This window comes from Pituophis catenifer, unplaced genomic scaffold, assembly GCF_029215685.1.
Source record: "Pituophis catenifer annectens isolate HBS135680 unplaced genomic scaffold, rPitCat1.0.hap2 SCAF_2, whole genome shotgun sequence".
Taxonomy (NCBI): domain Eukaryota; kingdom Metazoa; phylum Chordata; class Lepidosauria; order Squamata; family Colubridae; genus Pituophis; species Pituophis catenifer.
Genome location: NW_027256882.1, coordinates 218,861,717 through 218,873,899, shown reverse-complemented (window position 1 = coordinate 218,873,899; position 12,183 = coordinate 218,861,717).

The window sequence follows — 12,183 nt, the reverse complement described above, 5'->3', positions numbered from 1 at the left end:
GGCTGCATGCAACTTGCTGGCCACGGGTTGCCCTCTTCCAGTTTGTGGGTTAGCATGATGGCAAATCTATGATGGCCCATGCAATATGTTATGGTTAACAAAAGTATAGCATAAAGAAATCAATGTGGTGAACTTGGCAGCTCCAGCATGAGTTCAAACTAAATAAGGATGTTTTCCAGAAATGGGAGGAGGGACTTACACCAAATAAGTCTACAAAGCTTCAACTCAGAAATATTGAAACTGAGCTCAGGAAGATAAAGGTAGAAAATGAGTTAGGACTAGCAAGATTTCCTTGGTTCCAATCAAAGGGTTTAAGTAACGCAGACTGGATAGGAGAGGATACCAGTCAATAAGAATGTAGGGTAAAGGAACTTCTAGTTAATTTGAATGACTTCAGTTTCCCAGACCCCAGAATACCAAAGGACCTATCTGAAAAGCCTTCAGAAACTCTATAAATAAGGGGGGGTCTTGTAGAACTGAATAAAGAGAAAACTAAAGAGAAAACTGGGAACCCAGTAATTTTCAGACAGTGTGTCAAACATCAATCTCTGGAAAATTTTATAGCACTAATAAAGCAGACCAGGGATGAAATTCAGCAGGTTCTGACAGGTTCTGGAGAACTGGTACTGGAAATTTTGAGTAGTTCAGAGAACCGGCAAATATCACTTCTGGCTGGTCCCAGAGTAGGGTGGGAATGGGGATTTTGCAGTATCCTTCCCCCAGGAGTGGGGAGGGAATGGGGATTTTGTAATATCCTTCCCCTGGAGTGGGGTGGGAATGGAGATTTTACAATATCCTTCCCCCAGGAGTGGGGAGGGAATGGGGATTTTGCAGTATCCTTTCCCTGGAGTGGGGTGGGAATGGAGATTTTGCAGTACCCTTCCCCCAGGAATGGGGTGGGAATGGAGATTTTGCAGTATCCTTCCTCTGCCACACCCACCAAGCCACATCACACCCACCAAGCCACACCCATAGAACCGGTAGTAAAAAAAATTAATTTCACCACTGAAGCAGACCATATATGCATTGTGAAGACATGGCTGTAATTACTAAGAAGTAACATGATTTTATTAAAAGTAGATAATGTGAGGCCCTCCTTGATAGGTAAAGCCAGTCTGATGGCTAAGGGAAATGCTGTAATATAGCTTACTTTGAGTTGAGTAAAATTTGTGACAAAGTTCCATATGACACTCTTATTGACAAGCTGTTAAAACTATAGTTTAGCTGGCACTACAGTAAAATGCCTTGCTAACCACACTTACAAAAATCAGGATTGATGGTTCTAAGTCAAGTTGAAGAGCAGTAGCCTATGGTGCTCCACGGGGATTTCTCTTGAGGACACTATGTCTCAATATTTTTATTAACAATCTATATTATGGAATTAATAGGTTGTTCATAAGTTTGTGAATGACACAAAATTGGGACGTCTGAATGACAGAATAAGACAGCAGTCTAATCAGGACAGGATGAAAGACTGGACTGAGGAGGTCAATATTAACAAAGAAAAATGTAAAAGACAGTTCAACAGATGATGATAGATAGATAGATTAGATAGATAGATGATAGATAGATGATAGATAGGGGATAGATCGGGGTGGGTTCTATTTATCTTTACTACTGGTTCGCAATGGGGCCGCGCGTGTGCACTTACTTTGCTTGTGCGTGCACTCTTCTGCGCAAGTGCAGAAGCGTTTTGATGATGTCAAGGTCAGTGGGCGGAGCCTCCCACCGGTTTTACTACCGGTTCTATAGAACTGGTGCAAACCAGGGGCACCCACCATTGGGATAGATAGATGATTGATAGGTAGACTGACTGACTGACAGACAGACAGACAGACAGACAGACAGACAGACAGACAGACAATCCGTTCAGCACTTGAATTTACAATGGTTGTAGCATCCTGTGGTCACATTATTGCCATTTGTAACCTTCACTGCTGGCTTCCAACAATCATAGTCGATGGGGAAAGTGGCAGGAAGTTGCAAGTCATAATCATATCACACTGCCTTTAATGACTGCAGCCAGAAGTGATGATGTCAATTAGCTCAATCAAGTGGCATTACGCTTAACAACCATGCCACTTAAGCAAATGCTGGTCCCTACTGCAATTGATAAATGAAAACTACCTGCACTTTTTTCAACTTTTTTATAACTTTTAATGATTGATTAACACGTTGCAAAAAGCCACAATATGGTTTATTTTATTTTGGTTTGGTACAATGAGTATATCCAGATGTTTTATAAGCCATGATTTATTGTGATATGTGTGAAACCACTCACTATGGCTTAATTGACCAACTAGGAAAAAAAAAACACCACGGCATAATGCAAAGAATGATCTAGAGCTAAACAGGCTCCAAAAATAGGGTGAGCAAGGCTAAATCTTGTTCATTCATTCTCATTCTTATTCATTATCTGCTTTGTACAAAAATTTAAAAATCACACACATATACAGTATATATACCTAAGTGCCTAATAAGTGCACACATATCACTGTGGAAAAAAGTTTTAAAATAAATTGTGCAAGTAGCAGAATTTGGAAAAGAACTAAGCTTTTTCTGCTATTCTCCCTGCTCAACCCACTTAAAATACATACAAATATATCTATTACGAAGAGAGGTTGAACTTGACAAAAACCCAGAATCTTCTGCCAAATGCTCGTTCCTGTTGAATGTGGAGGTGCTACATGAAGCCATTAGCTACTTAAGTCACATGCCGATTTCAAAATATGGTGCCAAAATAGTTATGTAAAACAGCCGTCATTACAATGAACCAATTAAGTCCAAAAATTTGCATCACAAAACAATTTAGTTTCATAATTGGAGAGTCTTTTAATAATAGTTCATATTTAAATTGGAAATGAAAGCATGCATTTCCATATCAGGTCATGGAGCCAAATCAGTAAGGTGTGGTGATTAAGGAGGAAATCCAGTTTCAAGTCCACCCTCAGTCATAGAAGCTCGTTCAGGCCGGTCACATTATCAGCCCAACCAGCTTCTTGGTGTGGGGTGAATGGATTTTACAAACTTTTAAGTTTGTGAACAACGGGGCAGGATATAAATGTAAATGAATATTAAGCTATTTGAATACAATGATTTTTAAATCATTCTGAAGCACATAAGTGTAGTAAAATGGTTAGGGCATTAGATTAGGACTGGGAAGACTTGAATGTGTTTTCCAAAGTTTTCATATTTGCTCAATCACTCTGTGTTGTGTTTCTTGACTACTTTTTTCTTTACTGTTGATAGTTGATTCTAAAAGGCAGAAGCTGTCTACCACCTCAGTATCTTCATTGTCAATTATCTGAATTCAAGCCAACCCAAAATCACCTCCAGGCCTCTGTGATCTCACACATGAGCTGGATTTCAGAACTCAGACAATTTATTTCTGTTTCAGTTGTGGTGTATTTGAAACATCAATATTTTTTTTTCAGTGAAATACTGCAGCTCTTAACAGTTTGTGAATAGCCTGCTTATCTATTTATCTAGAAACCTTTGCCTCATTTGATCTCATGCCTCCTTTCAAGACAAAAATAAGGTATCTTAAAACTTTGCATCCCAGTAATTGCTGGGATGTTTCTGTTATTGTTATGCATGCAATGTGAAATATGAATGTGGGTGGAGGAATTGGTATCTGTAGGAAGGGGCAAATGGTTATGTTTGATGATAGCAATTAGAAGTATGCAATACTTGCACTTATACAATGATGTTATCAGTCATGTCATGATTTTAGCTTCATCAGTTTGTTTTAGGCTTTGCTGGAAGAAGTGATGTAAGGGTATCAAACAACACACTTAGCCAAACATTGGATCTGGTAAGCATTGAGAGAAATGTTATTCCAGAACTGATAGTAACTCAGTCTGGAGAGCGATCAAATCAGGTTGTATAACTCTTTGTTTTCAGCCTTTTAAGCTCAGTGAAAGAGAAGCCAAATACAACTCATCTTCAAACTTCTTTTAATGGAAACAGTAGTACAAAAGTGCTCTCAGCTACATTTGGCTGAGTTCAGACACTAAATAAAGTTATATTTTAAACAAGCTATGTTTCATCGAATAAAAACCATAAATGCTTGAGTTTACACAATACGTTAAGCAATTAACTAGAATTTACAGACCATAGGAACAGGAACAGGATTCACACTAGCAGCCAACAGCAAATATACTACATCATGATTTAGAAAATATATGTGAAGGATCAAGTCATGGTGATGGACTGTCCAATATATGTAACTACTGTGGACATTGAATAAATGTTGACATTTCTGTCATTGAATCAATAATAATAATTGCTGTCAAATATTCAGGCCCAGATATACATGACTATAGATTGCATGTTATTTAATATTCATATCAAGGTAAGAGCAGAAAGACAGTCAGTTGCAAATGTATACATAGAATATGTTATATGATCTGAGCATTTAAATCTTACACTATTTTGTAGTTTGTAAGAAATATAATTAAAAACCTAGGACTACTTAATTTCAAAACTCTGCAGAAGCAATGTTTTCAGCGGAACTGTGGCTTGTTCAAAATTACCTAGGGAAATGAAAAATTTAAAACTAAAATGTCAGAATTCATGATTTACATAGATTGATTTCTTAGGTATTATACTACATCATTTTGCTAGATACTCCAACAATACCAATGGCCTTGGTCAGGAGTCAGGGTGGGGGTAAAGATACCATAGGCTTAACTGCTGCTAAACACACATACTTTGAAACTTTTCTCTGGAATTGCAGAGAAAATTCACACAGACATTCATTCATTCTCTCTCTCTCTCTCTCTCTCTCTCTCTCTCTCTCTCTCTCTCTCTCTCTCTCTCTCTCACACACACACACACACACACACACACACACACACACACACTGGTTTGTTGAGAAAAACTCACAAGATGATACACTTAAACTAATATCTGTTTACAATTTCAAGTTGCTGCATGGTGGAAAACTTGATTTCTGTAACATGTCCTCGAGATACAATCAAATGCTAAAATGTATCCTGCGGTAGGTCGAACTTTCCAATTACTAGAAGCAAGCACACAAGAGATATAATTACTTATGACACTGGGACAGGCATGCATGTTTCAACACACACAGCGTTCTGAACAATGTTTTTTGGCAGAATATGACAGAAGACTTTAAATGGAACTTTCAAAGACGAAGTATACTGTGTTATAAAAATATACAAAGTTTTGAAGGTTTTTTTTTTATCCCACCAAATGATTTTAAAGGTATGAGCATATTATGTTTAAATATCTCTTTAAAGGTTCAAGAAAGAAAAATATTTCCCTACAGCAGTAAATACAAGATACATGACAGATTACAGAGGGAAAAATAACTTTGAGCAGTTTCTTTTCCTTAGGTGAAAGGATATAATTTTCTCTTTTAAGATTGAATTATTTATTGTGAATACCTTTCAATCAAAGTTAACTTTTTTATGAATTTGGAAATAGGTCCTATGCACATTACTGTATATCACCTCTACTGTAAAATAGTTGAATTACTGTATATTATCAGTTGGGTGGAAAAGTATAGAAGCTGAGGTCAGGATTTTTTTAAAAAGGAGCATGATTGGTTTTATGTATAGGCATATAAATTTAAAGAAAGAAGCGTACTCTTTCAATGGATCCTGTGATATTGTGTATTGGGAATGACCTTGGGAGACAGGGAAAAAAGATGCTGCCTAAGGAACCATCAGATAAAAGACAGCATAGCCTGTAGCTGGATAATGGATGGGACAGGAGGCTCAGAAGGGGCACCCCGACCCCTAATTTCAGGACTGAAAAAGTGACAGAAGGAGAATTGTACTTTCAAACTTGCAAGATTCTGTTAATGTAGCTTTACAATAAAGTAAAATAGCTTAACTGGTCATGTTTAATGTCTGAGCTACCTGGTAAGGCTGACTTATTTTTATAATATTGGAAAAAAATATGATCACTACTATGATCCTCATATACAATAGGAGAATGAAATCATATAAAGGTACCATATATTTACCAATTTTATTTTTATTTATTTATTTATTAATTTCAATACAACTTTACCTGCCACAATCAAATGAATCTTGACCGTTATTATAATAAGTATACTATTGGCTGGATATACAGTATATCAATATCCAAGCACAGGATGGGTTTACAAATCTTATTAGAGATTATTTTTATAATTGTGATTTATTTGGCAACTAAAAATCAGCTGGATTCACATAGTACACTAACCTATAATGTATGGTTTACAAAACACAATGGCTAATTTCGCACACTGTGTCAATGTAACATCAAATATATCACGTTATAGCTCAGTGCAGTGTATCCACAGATGCTTCATTTCTTTGAACACCAACAAAATTTATTCAAAAAGTAATGGTCAAAATTTTCTTTCCTATTGAAGTTGAGCTTACTGGAAACATATTTTGTAACAACTGTTTTATGTACAAATATACAAGAATATATAAATATAACTGCATAATCCTCCTACATCAAATGCCCCAAATCAGAAAATAGGAAAACACCAGTCTGAGGTGCTTTAGGAGAATTCCTCAAATAATTGGGTTTTTTTCCCAAACAACACTGTGCCATGGCTGTTCATACTTAGAAAACCTTACTAAACATTTAACCAGCTATATCCCAAACAATTAAATTCCATAAAAAGACAATGAATGAACATCTTCATTCATCACTAAGCAATCTACTTGGAATCACCTGATCAAGATTCCTAATAACTGAATGTTGTATGATGAGAATGTTTTACACAACAATATTTGAAAGGAAATTATTGTTCGGGAGCAAATCTAAACCGTTAAAATAGTGCCAAAAGCTCTCCTCTGTAACTCCAATCAATTCAACAGTGAGAAATTCTCAGCTGTCTTAAAGCAGGCTTTTGTCCCACCATTATGTGGCCATTATCCTAGATCAGGCCTGATGGGTCATTCCACAAAATAAAACAGCAAAACACTGTTATTAGAGGATAGCTGCTTTTGCTATTACTCCTATTTATTTAAAGCTCACATTTACAATAAAAGCTTTGATTGCCAAGATGTCTAAAGTTCAGAATGAAACAATATATTAAATATTCAACAGCGCCAAGAACACTTAATGTTGTGTGAGAATGCAGAGAATGGGGACTCCACAACACTGTTAGTATGAGAGGAAAGTGGAGGCAAGATATCCATCAGAAAGAAAAGAAATGAAGCCCAGTACGTACTTCACTATTTTATTCACTGCCTTTGAGCTCAAGTTACCAAAAAGTTTTCCTTATGGTAGGAAATGTGTCCACATAATGGTTCCATAGTTATCTCAATACAGATTATTTCAGTACATTATTGTATTTAGACTCAGGACCAAAATTTTAGCTAAAGCTTTTCTGGCATAAACATTCCCTCTCAAAAGTGAGAAAAAAATAATCCCAATGGAAAAGTTCCCAAGCCCTCTTCCTGAATCTCTTCTCGTAATTTTATAATTATTCTAGAACCAAGGGAAACATAGTTGTTTATTAGAGCAGTCTATGTGCCACTTTTTTAATAAAAAAAAAAAATTACTTGACATTCTGCAAAAGACAGACCAGAAGATTATACTAAAATGTACAGCTAATATTAACCAAGGAATCTTACACTTTAATTATGGCAGGGAAAAGACATGTTAGTGTGCTACAACCACGAATCTGCCTACTATAGGAAAAGAAAGTAAATCACTCAGGAAAAAAAAATAGCATAAAAACATCAGCTACCTCCTGAGTATCTTCAGAAAACTCATCATAGTTCATCAATGAGGGACAACGTTGACCCACCCACAGTAGTAAACACATACTAATGACAACAATGGCCTTGCATTGCAAACACATAACAAAGCTGTATCTCCTTTTCATTTTTTTCCCAGCTGTAGAGCACCAAGGACCTTCTTTTTTTCAGACTGTAGGCCATGGGTTTCAAACTCATGTTGTCACGGCGGTGTCACGTGACATATCGGCACTTTTTTCCCCCTTCGCTAAACTGGGTGTGGGTGTGGCAGTGCGTGACGCATCCGGCCAGGAGTTTGACAGCCCTGCTCTAGGCAGTGGTTGGAATCTATGTACTATTTTGGAACACCATTCAATGAGAAAAAATATATATACACAACCATACTGAAAGATGGGTTTCCATCCATCCATCCATTGCTTCTTGTCCTGCCTTCAAGTGCTCTGGAGAATAAGTTGACCCTCTCTTTTTTTGTGGCATCCCCTTATATATTGGAACACTGCTATCATGTCACCTCTAGTGCTTCTTTTCATCAAAAACTCTTCAAGAAATTCCTCAAGAGTTTGGCAAAAAAAAAAGTCCCAAGTCAACAGACAAGCAACAAGAACATGCTAATAAAGAAAATCTTCAGTGTTTGGGACATGCATTATACTACATTACATTTCTGTTAATTATGGATTGCTACATAAATAAAAATTGATCTGTGTTCATATACTGCACTGAACCATAAACCACCACAACTACCAATGCACGTAAGTTCACAGACTAAGCAAAACCATATTCTGAAGTTAGAACTGAGGAGTTCAACAAGGGGAATGAGAGAATGTGATGCTGCTTGATAAATAAAAGTCATAAAGAAGGTCCTCCAGGACAGGGGTCCCCAACCCCCCAATCTGTGGACCGGCACTTGTCCGCAGCATACCAGAAACCAGGCCATGCAAACAAGTGAAGCCTCATCTGCAGGATGCAGGCAGCACACGAAACCCCACCCCCTCCTGTCTGCGGAAAAACCTCTCCACAGAACCAGTCCCTGGTGCCCAAAAGGTTGGGGGCTGCTGCTCTAGGAATCAGGTTCCCACTGTAGACACCATAAAGCTGCTTCTTAACCACTCCGTTACAGCAAGAGATTGAATCAGATACATCCTAGGTCATTCATCTCTTTGGTCCTTATAAAAACTGGTCTTGTTAGGCAGAAACATGTTTTTCATGCAGGGAACCTCAGATATAAAATCAAGTTTGTAACTTTACACTGGGTTTTTGTCCCACAGTAAACCATCTTATTAATACATTTAAATATGCAGTGCCATAAACCATGCTTTACAAAATCACAGTTGCTGGGTTCCTTTGCAGACTAAGGCAAAAACCAAAGTATCATAGTATAATTAGTATCAATGTGAGACAGTTGTTAACAGACTTTTGCTCCATTTTACAACCTTTCTTGCCAGAGTTGTTGAGTAATTCACTGCATTTGTTAATAACACAGGTGTAAAATGAATCTGGCTTCCTCATTGACTTTGCTTGGCAGAAGGTCACAAAAGGTGACCCCAGGACACTGCAACTATCATACATATGAACCAGCTGCCAAGCACCTGAATCTGATAATGTGGCTGTGGCAGGGGTGAAATGCTCCCGGTTCAGACCAGATCGCCCGATCCGGTAGCAATGGAGGCAGGTGGTTTGGAGAACCGGTAGCAAAAATCCCTGCCCCCCCCCATGCCCGCATTTTTTCTACAACCTCTTTGGCCGAAAAAATTCTTTTAAAAGTTTTTTAAAAAAGCCTCTGATGATCACGCGGCTTAGCTGGGATCATCAGAGGCTTTTAAAAGCATTTTTTCTACAACCTCTTTGGCCAAAGAGGTTATAGAAAAAAATGTTTTTAAAAGGAAAAAAAGCCTCTGCCGATCAGGCAAGTCAGCTGGGATTGTCAGAGGTTTTTTTTTTTAAAAAAAAAGAAAGCCTCTGCCGATCAGGCAACTCAGCTGGGATCGTCAGAGGCTTTTAAAAGCATTTTTTACAACCTCTTCAGCCGAAGAAGTTGTAGAAAAAATGGTTTTAAAAGTAAAAAAAAAAAGTTGGCCACGCCCACTCAGTCATATTACCCCCCCAACAAGCCACGCCCACAGAACCGGTAGTAACAAATTTTACATTTCACCACTGGGCTGTGGGCATACTGCAATGTGTGAAAAACAGCCATAAGTCACTTTTTTCAGTGCCGTTGTAACTTTGAATGGTCACTAAACAAACTATTGTAAGTTGGAGACTACTGTAATTGTTTTCAAGCAACTCTAGGAAAATGTTATACAAATACCTTCCAGCAGCACTTGAAGCTGATGAAGCTAAAGTCACTCTTCACGGCCCAATTAGGACCTTTCATTTCCTCTGCAGAACTCTTCTTGAAAAGGTCCAATATAAATTCCTAATTTTCTATATTCCAGTTTCTCCTTTTCAATCATGTTCAATTCTCAGGGCATGCCTAGACAAATTCCCTGAAATATTTTTAGCAAGGTTTTTCAGAGGTGAATTGCAATTGTCTCCTTTCTAGGGCCGAGATAAAGTGGCTGGCCCCAAGTCACCAAGCTGGCTTTGTGCTTAAGGTGGGACTAGAACTCAAAGTCTCCAGGTTTCTAGCCTGATGCCTTAACCATTACTCTAAACTGGCTCTCATATTCCATGTAGCCCCTTAGATTCTCAGTGCATTAAGGAGGGAGGCAGGATTAGTGCTGAAATGGGTACAGAGACCTGCATCATAGCATACATGTTGAAGTTGTGTTTTTCCCCACAGGCTAAATTTTTCTCCTTGTTAAGGATAGGTGTGAATCTGTATCAATCAAAACAATTTTACAAAAATCCATTTCTAGGGAGACTTTTTAAATATCATATGACCTCCGTGCATTTAAACAATGTAATAAAGATCTAAGAAGTCAAAAGAGGATCAGTCTGCTTTTTCCAAGGTATTTTTCTGAGCAGTCCAGCCTCTTTTCTCAAAGAATTGAAGTACTTACATTGTATAACATCATCCAAATTCTAAAGAGTACTAATTTTTACAGGCTTCTGTGCCCTGCCCATGACAGTTTTGCAGGAGCAGTATAAAAAAGTTTCCAATGAGCTATTATTGCACCTAACAGATAAGGATTAAATTTAAAACTCTTTACCTGGTGAAAAAAAAGAAAAAGGAAACATCTGGAAATGAGGGGTCTTTGGTATTCTCTGAGCTTGGTTTTTTTTCTTGCAGATGTTTCATTACCCAAACTAGGTAATATTATCAGTGGTAGCAATGAATAATTGTAATGAAACATCTGAAATGAATAGTAATGAAATGTCTGCAATAAAACAACCAAGCTCAGAGAGCACCAAGGACCCCTCATTTCAACCCTAAACTATAAATATTCTCCTTTATTGGTACATCTGGGAATTTCTGATCAGTATCAGATCATTATGATTTAGTTTCCTTGAATGTAGTCAAACTTTGTTATACAGACTGTAAAGGTAAACATTCTGCCCACCAATAAACCTACCACCTATTGTAAAATTATTGTGTTTTATGCTTTTATTTTACTTTTAAAATAAATACTTTTGCTTCACACTGAGCTGTGTAATAAACTACCTCCTATCTCCTTTGAGCTGCTATGAAAATGTAACAAAAGAGTAGCTTCTAAGTCAGTTCACTACACCATATAGAAAGGGGAGTGCAAAAGAATGCAGAAACCATTTCTGTTTCTTCTAACATCTATCTCCTAATAATGAGATGGTAATACATTATATGGGCAAGGGTAAACTCTTTTCTATGAATCAGGCAGAGAATAGTTTCCAAGTACTTAGCATAGCAAAACAGCTTCCCAACAGGTCTGCTGTATGTGGGTTGATATCAGTATTTCAGTTCAAACTAGGCTAACTCCATGCCTGTGAAGTGAACCAGTAAGCTACTATTTATTTTATTTTATTATTTATATTTCAAATTTCTTAATTGTTGATCTCCCTTTGAGTACTAACCCATAATACTCAAAAGCAGGGGTGTCAAACTCGATTTCATTGAGGGCTGCATCAGTGTTGTATTTGAATTCCGGGGGCTGGGGTGGGCATGGACAGGGTAGACGTGGCCACCTCGACATCACTCGTTGGTGGCGGCCCGAGCACTCTGGCAGTGAAAACGGGCTCCCAAGCTTCATTTTCTCTGACAGAAGCACCACAGGCTGATCCTTCGCTGTTTCCAGGGTGGTCCCGTGGGCCAGATCTAAGTATTCCGCGGGCTGGATCCGGACCCCGGGCATTGGGTTTGACACCCCTGCTCTAAAGGGATAACGCTATTTGTCTTCTGTGAGGACATACAATTGCCTTTCAGAAACAAGGAGTCTGTAGTGTTACAATAGTAGTAATTTATACAACTCTTTCAGGTGGCAAAGCTACCTACAGATATGATGACAATTAGAAAAGGGCCTGAATTCAGAAAAGAACG